We start from the raw sequence: 11,377 nt of genomic DNA on the forward strand, positions 1-11,377 counted from the left end.
CTTCAGGAGTCATTTTGTGTATCAGCGCTATCCTATAAGATTTTCTATGCAACTTGGCATACTTGCAGGACTCAACTATTTAACAGCTATGGGTTCAAAGCCCGACCGCCCTCTCTCAGGTGGTAATTCTGTTCAATATATGTTATATATGTATGTATATATATGTTATATTATATATATATATATATATATATATATATATATATATATATATGTGTGTGTGTGTGTGTGTGTGTGTGTGTGTATGGGTGCGGGCTCAATTCGTGGAAGAAACCTGTTAAATCGTTGAAATGGGGGGGGGGGGGGTACATAATTTTTCCAAGCAGTATTTTTAGTTAGGGGCGGTTTGAAAACTTTCCCCACGACCCTGAAATACGACAAGAACAGAGTTAGTTTCAAACTCACAGTGTTCATATGAGAGTAGTGGGTTCTTGGTTTTGTCCCATTTCTTCCAAGTGTGCTTACTGCACTATGCATGATTTCTCTGCTCGAAGGAACACCGTGCCACACAATGTGTTCACAATGTGTTGACATAGTTGACTATGTGAAAACGCTCGAATTTAACAGTGTGAAGATAATTTCACACTTTGGTATGGTTTTTCACAGGGTATTCACATATCAATGTCTTGTTTCACACTATGAACTGATGATTCACAATGTGTTCACACTGTTAAAATATTCAAATTCAACAGCGTGAAGCGATTTCACACTGTGTTCACGATGTGTTCACACTGCGTTTCACAGTGTGTTTCATATTTTGGGACACAATGTTCTTTCCAGCAGGGTTACTCCAAAACACACTGGGAAAAAATAGATTGGAATAAAAGAGAAGAAATGGAAGTTGCATGAACAAAATGAAGGTTAAATGACCATGGGATAAACACATTCAACGTGATTACGCCACTTCAGTAATGCATTTTAGTTGATGCCGTATTCTCTTGATTTGTTTACATGAAACGAATGGTTTCGCGGATCCCGACGAGCAAGAATCTAATAATAACTAATCCAAGGCATAAAAAGGCATATCTGCAAACATGAGGGAAAGTTCGTCTTTGGAAACTTGTAAATGAAATAATAATAAAATCAAATGTATTCAAATTAGCAAATCAAGTTATTCCATCTTTTTGACCAACAGTGTATATGTAAACATATAATTATAATCATAATTATCTAAAATAATCTCTTTGGGTTTCAATACCTATTAGAAGCAAACTTTCTTTCCTTCAGAGTCTTGAGCAATGAAAATGTGGGTTACGGATAGAAACAACCACTGTAAGAATTTGAATAGGTAACATTGATGTTAAGTATTGTTAAATTTACAAAATGTGAACAATAGTTATAAGAAAAAGGTTTCCAGACTTAACAGTCTACAATTGTGGTTTATTGAAAAAGAAATACATATATATCCTTATATTTTAGGCTTAATCACGAAAATTTTATATGATAGGATATTGTGTGGTACAACAGACCTATACACATATGCATTAAATGTCCTATCTCGATTTTTTTTTTATCACTGTTCTCAAAGGTAAACAGAGGACCTCTAAAGAGATGGTATCGTTTTGGTTGTGATGGGATCCATGGAATTCAATTTTTTTCTGAAGAAAATTGGTTTAGAAAAGGCTGAGATATCCAAAAACAAAGTAAAACAAAGTGGTCCAAATAAAAAGTGCGTCCCGCCTTTCATTAGGTACTCTTTTGTTTTTGGATATCTAACCCGATTCAAAAACAATTTTCTAGTAATGAAACTTTGAACTGCGTTGTTGTGCTAAAAGACGGCATGGAATATGGGTTTTTCGTCAAAAAAAAAAAAAAAAAAATGAGGGCACAGACAAGCAAATCGAACGTCGGAGGTCCAGAATGTCAGTATGCTCAAGTAATTAGTACTCAAACTTAGTCTTTATCCGTGCTCGGTGAAACCAGCCACTTTTCAGTCTGGGTACCGTCCCTTTCTCATGACTACACTATTTTCGACAGGCCGAGAGATGGCGCAAAATTCGTTGACCGTGAGACGGGAATCCCGTTCAGTCTCAACCAACATGGTCGAATCTTGTTTCGTCTATCAAGGAGTTCGTCTTGATATGGCCATTTACCAGTTGCCACATTGCCTCATTACAAGTTTGCCTATGGGCTATACCTGTTTCATCGAAGACCAACGGTATATTATAAGAAATGGGGAGGGGATCCAAGCAGACGAAATTGCAATTATATCGTCGGGTCATCATACTGAACAATAATTAGCCAAATTGGGGAATAGACCGAGTGATGATTGGACCAAATGGGCAATATACAAAATATATAGTAGACCAAAGGAGTTTAGCCGTAGTGTTGTTAGACGTACTTGAAAATAGACCATCTGATATCAGACCAAATAGCAATAAACCTTCCACACCAGTTGAAAGTTCGTCTGATAAGAAACAGTAGCCTACACATTGGATGAAAATTTAGGAGGACATTAGATTGGGAGTCTACGCTAATTTTTTACACAAAGCTTCTCGAAAAGTCAATATGAATATGCAAGGAGTAAGTTAATAACATCATTGCCTAACAACTTTTCATATAGCTTGCAAACGAAAACGTTACATTTTCTGTTTTGTCACTCAAGCGATTTTGAGGTTTCGCCAGGTTTCGCAATCAAATTCGTTTAAGAGTTGCAATCAAATTCGGAAATAGTTTTGATTGCCGCAATCAGTTTTTCTGTCGCAGAGTTTCTTAATACGACAAATTCCGACATTGAAAAATGTGTGCGACATAAAAACTGTTAGCGAATTTGATTGCAACTGTTTACGAATTTCGTTGCAACTGTTTACGAACCCTGACGAAAACTTAAAATTCTCTACGTTCTCAAATATTCGCCGCTCAATGAGATACCTCCTGATGCTGGTTCGTCAATTCAAAACTGACATAATATAACACGTATAAGGTTCGGTATTTGGCAGGTTCATTATTCCCTTAATGAAATAAAGCTTGTTATAATCTGGAAATATAACAAAAGCAAAGAGTTATGATCAATGACTGAAAAGCACGAGGCCGTTAATAGTTAGATGGGAAAAAAAGATTTTAAAGCAAAATAGTTAAATTGCTATGTTTTAATATACATATACAACCTTTCCAATCTGAACGGTAACGTGATAAACAAACGTCTCATGACTTCGAATCAATGTACACATCACTGTCAATCATATTAATGTTTTCATCCATCATCTTATTTTCCTCTTCTGCTGCGTGCATGTTATGGCTGTTTATATGGATTCTGCTGAATATAGGAATCAGAACTATTTTTTGTAAGATATCGCAACTAATCATGAATGAATTAATCAACATGATTGATTAAATATTAATTGCATTAAGTTACAACGTATTTTTCCGTTTCAATTCTTCTTCCCCCTGTCAACATGTCTCCCTATCATTATTCCATGCCAAAGCCATCTCACACTCACATGAACAGAGTGTTAAAGTTCGCGAGGAACTGAAAGCATAAGCTCAATTGTTACGGCAGCTACTGTATTACGTTTTATATAAACATGTAAAACGATTAAACTGTCTCTTCAAAGGGGGAGTGGACGAAAACGACTCAAGTATCAAAGACATAAACCATTTGCAGATGACACAAAAACCCAGAATTAGTGCTTTAAAATAGTTCTAAAATGTGAGTTAGGGATAGAAACAACCACTGTAAAAATTTTAATCCATATACATCGATGCTACGTATTGTTAAGTACACAAAATGTGAACAATAGTAATAACAAAAATGTTCCCAAACTAAACCGTTTACAGTATTGGTTTATTAAGAAAAATACAGATATTTCTTGATATTTTAGGCTTTATTGCGGAAATCTTATAAGTGGTAGGATGTTTTGTGATACAACAGACCTACAAATATGTATCAAATGTGATATCTGAAAGATTTTAATATCACTGCTCCCAAATGTAAACTGGACCTTTTTATTATTATTATTATTATTATTATCATTATTATTATTATTATTATTATTATTATTATTATTATTATTATTATTATTTCGTTTTATTCATACAGGGTGGCCCCGTCAGTAATCAAGTACCGTTTTCTAGGGGGCCCTGTAAACACATACATGCAAGGTAACAATCACAACATATAACATGAACATAACACAATAGGTCGTACATCATACAGAACAGAACTTTTCATAAACCTTTCATAAAACCTATAACACTGAAGGGTTAATCCGAAAAAAAAGAGTAAAAAATTTATTACGAATAGTTTCAAAGACTGATTGGGAGAAAAATACCATTTGTATATTATAAAGACAAATTAATAATAATGATAATCAAAAGTTATGACGCGTCAATTCCATTGATGAAGTGCTCCAAGAAGCACTCCTGGATGAAATCATGAACGTAAGAAACGGAAATGTTATGACGCATGTCTTGCGTTTATGGCATTGAATTCCACGGAGATTGCCCATCACATGCAAAGGCGCGCTCCGCCAAGACTTACTACGTGCATGAACCCCGAGTAACCGTGAATCTGCTGACCCAAGTGATCGATCGGTGGAATTAGGGCGAATGATAAGTCGTTGATTAGAACAAAGTTTAAACGACTATTTCGTTGTAGACCATATACGCGATGGTATTTATCAGAACCTACTTTTAGCTCTGTATACATGAGTTTTTAAAAAGCTTTTATCGGTTATCCACATTAAATCAATAGTCGATTATCAGGAGGCAAGCTGGAAATCAAACAATGCAGGGTTAAATATGGCATGTTTACAAGCAGAGAATAAAAAAAAAAATCTGCTTGTAGGTTGCTATATCACTAAACTAACACCAGCAAGTACCAAGAAATATGTTACCATCTTTATCATGTTTATCGTTATGATAACTAGTGTAAACAAAAAAAAAAAAAATCACCTGGAATAACTAAAAGGAGAGAACCAGAATCCAGTTCTTTTCTTTTTACTAGTTTATTGTCCCATATGGAAATGCCTATATGTTGTTGTGTAAATGAATGTTCACGATAACAAAATGACAAAACCTCTGTTAGGTAACTGCTATAATTCGGTTTAAATCTTTGTCAACGATACTAGTGCATCTGTCAATACACACATGGTTTAAAACAAAAGGTAATCACTTAACATCAGTAAAGACAAATTTCAGTTATTATCATAATGACAAAAACAAAATGAAATGCGACATCCAAAAAATTGTAGATGGCATATTATCAAAATAAAAAGAAAGTCATACATTCTATTTCTTGGGATTTGTATATCAAATTAAAATCCGAAATCGAACGTTCATGTACAATTCATCTCTGATAAAGTGTCAAATTACAACATTGTTTGGGGAACGAGTCATAATAACAGCATATTACCTCGAGAAATTAAAGCTTTACGTAGGCAACCTCATGTGTATTAAGTCAGGTTTTCTGGATCATTCAGATCCTCTTTATTCGAAGAATGAAAAACACTCAAAGGTAAAATGACATTTCTTTTGTTTGTGTGTAAAGCTCACTATGTCTCGCTTACGTGATGGTCAGTTGTCATCTTCTTTTTTTCCCCTCTAGCTAAACAAGGACATACACTCTTATCCTTCAAGACAATCAGACAAATATCATTTACATTATCCTAAACAAGGTGATGGCTCTGAAATCTGCCAGACACACCGGACCCGATATTTGGAATTCGCTTCCTTGAGAACTCTCTTAAAAAAAAAAATGTAAAAGCGATATTGCTTAATATGGTGTCATTTTGATAAACTGTGTGAAATAATGCACCATAGTACTGTATCCTTCGTGCCAACTTCATTATTGCAAATCTTTGTCTAATTCTTTCTGAAATTTTGAATATGATAAGATAATCAATAATTAGTGTCAATATTACAAAGAAGAACTTTGATCTCGATTTAACATGAAGATTAGGAAATGTAAAAACAACTTCAAGAAAATTACAAATTTAACTGACACGATCAACAGTAGCTGTGCCTACGTAAAAGAGGAAAATTGTCTAAATGAAAAGAAGGAGATAAATCGATCATGTCACACACACACAAAAAAAAAATCCCCACCAAACAACAACAAAAAAAGAGAAAAAAACGACGTGAACAATTTTAGGTCATTCACCAGGACAAAGCTTTAAAGCTTGTTCCCTTGCAAAGGTTTACTAATGAAAGATAAAGATTCTAATGGGTGGTCCACAACAAATAATAACCTATTATTTTGAGGTCGACAACAATATCTTTAATCTGTACATTCAGATAATGTGAAATGTAGTATTCATAATCACAAATAAAGGTAAAAAATGGTACATGGGCCGAGCAGTGGCGTGATCTAGAGGTTGTTGGTGCAATGATCTGAAGGACACTTCAGAAAATTTTTCCTAGAAGGATCCTAAGAGGATTCGTAATGAATATTAATGAGCAAAATTGTTGCTCAAGATATCATTGTGACAATTTAGAAGCAATTGCTTTGGGGCAAAGGGGCGGGCGGGACCTTTATCAGGTAATGGAGTATTTGCATCACTCTCATGAAATCTTGGCCAGAATGAAGAAGAGACCGAAGGTTTGTTTGTCTTGTGACCTGATCATCGCACGCTATTTCATTTCGGTGAATTGAATAGGTCACTGGTCCTTCGGAATGATTACACGCTAAATTTCTTTCATTTTTGTGGCATCCTGACGAATCTGCAGCACATACATGTATAAAAAACAAAGACATAGCCACTTCCAATCTTACTGCTTGACCAGGAGTCAGCAGGTCCAGTTGGTAGTTACTCAGCATGGGTGGGTGACATGGAAAAAGTAGCCATGTTCATAACCTTTTGATTAGATAACAGAAATTGTTCGTACCTACTTTTATTTCACATAATCTCTTTTTCAGCTAGATTTAAAAGTTCTCGAAAAAAAAGAGAGATCCAAATGCAAATTGTTAATGGAAACATTGGCGTCGACACTTAATACTTTCTTTATTCCAGAGGATTGAGGGGGGGGGGGGTGTGATTCACGTCGTACTGGCTACTATAGGGTCGGTTGGATGAATGTATGTACGGTCCCCCATTTTCTGGGGGAGGAAAACCCGGGGAGGAAAATGGCGGGGGCGTTGATACTGTATATATTTTTTGCATAGTTTGTAAGCCTACTCCTCTTTCGTCCGTTACGCATGATACATATTGCAGAGTGTCTTGAAGACAAGTGCAGTGAAAAATCATAATTTCAATCCACTTAAAGGGGGAAAACACTTTCGATAGGGAAGCATGCTGCTCACGTCGCACCTCATCACATAGCATGAAGCGGAGTGGAAGCACTTCCGATATAACAACTCCATGATGAAACATATTCTTTGACTTTGATCAGAAGACTCTTCCATCCTCTTTTTTTTACATTAAATTTAGGAAATGAAATGAATGTCACTGGAAACTACTATAGAACCCTCCCTGTCTCCTCCCCTTCCATTTCACTCTCTCTCTTTCTTTCTTTCTTTCTTTCTCTGCGATGTGCTTTACCCTCTCAGACTCCCAAATGAACTAAAAATTCACACTAGCAAAGAAGTCCGGTTGTTTCAGTGTGTGTTTGACAATACATTACATTTATAGATTCGAAGAGACCCGGAGGCCTCACGCTCATCTGAACTTCGAAAATTCACCTTCCACGCATTCTTGCAAACTATGTATTTGTATACTTCTTACAAATTGTTATCACATATTGTCAAATATGCACTTCGTATTCAATTGATACTAGCTTTTATTCCATGGAAATAAAGTATATAATGTACAACTAAATTGGATTGAACTGAAATAAAATGGACTACATGTATCACTTAAGAACATTAACAATCTTCGAGCAATATTGAGGACCTGTGTGCGGCACGGTGTTCATTAATTTTGTCCATTTATTTAGATGTCATTATCTCTAGTTTCAAAGTCTGAAAAAACAACACTTCATTTCGTGCAGGTATGTTAAAATAAATGTCATTAATCTAATATGAGTTTACACGATTTTTTTTCTCGCTGTACAGCCTAAGTTTTATCACCATTGTCTTCTAAATCTGTATGCGTGGAATCTGATAAAAACTCTTGTTAGCGTCCACATGATTAAAGGTCAATTATCTTGACGGTCATTGATAATCGGAAAATGCAGAGTTAAACATGGAACGTAATATTTATCTGAAGTGAACAAATCTGGGTTTCTAGGCTCCTAGCCCGCCAAGTACCGAGAAATGATGATGTTATCTGCACTTAACCATCTCACTATGATGATTAGTACGGTGCCGTTGGTTAATGGCCTAGTGCGATCACAGAGTAGTTAGCTCATCTAAGAATGTACAGCGTGAACTTGTATTACAAATCGTTCCGAAGTCGCACGGGTGATTTCCGAGTGTTTTCTGACAGAGATACCCTCTTTATATCTAAGGGCCGATGAAACTACAATTTACGGATTGTATACATTATGTTGAACTTGAACACCTCTTCGTATGTAATAATATCACATACGAAGAGGGTATCCTCACTTTCTCCTAGTACTAAACATTGGTTGTACTAAGAGAAAGTGAGGAAAATGAAGTAAAAAGTTGTATTGTATTCCGTCACAGTCATTTAAATCAGAATTTTGGAATAGGAATTAATCTCTTGTTGTTGTTGTTGGTGGTGGTGGTGTTGTTACGTACCTCGTTTCCTATCACCATGTGATGGAACTATTGAATTCACCAGTACGTGTACCAACCAACGCATATGCAATAACAGAAACAAAAATAAAAAAACACACACATACTAAGGATAAACACATACAGTCACAATCACATACGTTCAGAGGCACGAGTAAACACGGCCACTCACACATGATATACACCTCTTGTTTATTGTGTACACTGTGTATTTTTCTTCAGAGTCTGTCACCACTACCAATTAAGTTCCTGCCAGACTTCTGAACTTTCTATTTCTTTATATATAACTGGAAGTAGATTTATTGCAATGTATTTGATTATCCTGTGTGTCATCTACATAACAATGACAGGATTTAACACCAGGAAAAGTATTACGGACATTCTAACTTTGTGATGAGATCACTAACTTGTGAACAAGGTAAATGACAGAGTCAAGTAAAGACCCTTGCGAGACTAAATGAATAAAAACAATACAAAACAATAAACAGCAAATATTCAATAATTCTATTGAAGCGAGAATGAGCATTGATATCGAGCACAACTTTAAGTAATGGCAGCATAATTACCTTTTAATTGTGTTATTTCAGTACTGTGGAATTAATCCTACAATCCTATAAGCTGGCTGATTAAAAAAGCAAATGATTATGCATAGCAATATAGGTGATACAGGATTTGCTAGTACATGTATATAGGCGTCATCTCGAACGAAATTCGATATGAATACGTCACAGTTATCCCATGCAGAGATTACAAAATTTTATAGCCTCACCAGTTTCTTTGTTTGTTCGTTCGTTTTCCTAAAACGAATTCAGTCAGAGCATTTTCCACTTGGAGGGTGAATACACCAGTGTTGATAAAGAAATATTGATTAAAATAAGCTAAACCATGGGAATCAGTGTGTCGAAACATTGTAGGAGGATCTTTGTAGCCATTGCGTTTGATGCAAAAGACTTAATACTGAGCTTGTAACAATTACAAAATCCTACTCTAAACTTAAATTTTATTACACCGAAATACAGCACACAACGAACACTTTACTGATTGACACTTGTCTACTAGTTTCTGAACACTTTTACAAAGGAAGCGATAACAGAGTAATCATAGGAATCATTTAAATAAAAGTGAATACAAACAGTCACCGTCGCTTTTTAGAGAGCAAACAAAGGCATGTGCAGCAGGCAGGAGCGCTCATAACCACTCCCCCCCCCCCCCACACACACACACAAGAAAAACACGAAAAAACAATCTTTCGTGAAGAATATATGTATAACACGAACGAGGAAGGAGGAGCCTTCTTTGCAGTACTCAACATTTCATATTGCGCGGGATGAGTTATTGTCATCCAAATGAACGGTAACTGTCAGCAATCTCTCAAAATATCGACACTTTCCTTTTCAGTTGTTATTTAGTAGTTCTATTAAAGGAAACAAAGAATAAGATATACTCAAACATCTGGAATCACTAAAGGAATACAAGAACAGCAATGGGATTCACTTACTGAAAATGTGTGAAAATGTATGAAAATCTGGATGAGTTATACATCTGTAATAACAGAATGAATATGAAAATGAAAGTGAAATAATTACTGCAGTACCAGTAAAGTATTACCTTTATATAATATAATCAGATTGTACACGTAGAAATAGAATTGAAGGTAAGGAATAAAAGAGATTAAACAGACTTATGCTATATATGCTATATATGGGAGGGGGAACGTACTCAGTAAGGGAAATCCAACCGTCCAAAAGACGATATACATGTCATATTAACGTCATCTTAAAAATGGATTCACTCAACTTCAAGTATTATTTCTGTGACATGGCAAATACATTACATTACATCATTGGAGCCAATATACATTTAAGAATCTGGTCACATTCTTTCTGAACTTTCACGAATTATGGTCCGATAAAATCTTATCACATTCACGATATCAAAACAAAGAAACAAACTCAGCGTCTCCATTTCTATAGGGACAAAACAAGGTGCATATGAACAAATAAACTAGACACCATAACAATCACAATAAAAAAATATGATTTGTGCAGATAACAGGAGTACAACAGCAACTGTGATGTGATAAACTGAATGCAAAATAAAATATCAAAATAAAGCATTGATGCTGTGTTCACTTTCTCCTTTCAATTTTGTGTCACTTACACAATTTTGCCCTTCCAGACAAGATTTGAAAATATTGTTTTTTTTTTTATTTCACTGAAATAAATATAAAAGTGTTAACCTAATTCACTGTTATAGCCATCAAGAATGGAGTGTAGTGTGTGTAGTCTGTTAGGATCGTGTTAATATGAATGTGCATCCTGTGAAGACCTATAGGACAAGATGGGTCAACAACTTATCATTATCTGTTCATCTTGAAAAATGATAAGCAATAAGCTGTAGTTGCAAAGTCTGATCGAAAACATTCCATATCATTGCAGGCAAACATTTCCGAGTAAATGATAAGTAATCTATCAGGACAAAGTTTGAAAACTTGTTTCCCAGTAAGGTCTATATGCGTGATAAAGTAAATCACCATTGAAAGTGGTCCACATTAAAATAATAGACGATTGTCCAGTATAGGTGACTGACAATATTGTAACACTTAGTACATAGTATTACATTTGAAAAGTGATAATTATTCGTAAAAATCACAACATCACTTGGCCCGAGCTTCGCAAGAAGTGACAATGGTATAAGAAGGGCCCGGAAAAGGCATGGGGTTTATACATAGGCCTACAGCAT

The sequence above is a fragment of the Diadema antillarum genome, unplaced genomic scaffold (genome assembly GCF_040938485.1).
Source record: "Diadema antillarum isolate AM-2024a unplaced genomic scaffold, OU_Dant_1.0 scf00000025, whole genome shotgun sequence".
Lineage (NCBI taxonomy): Eukaryota > Metazoa > Echinodermata > Echinoidea > Diadematoida > Diadematidae > Diadema > Diadema antillarum.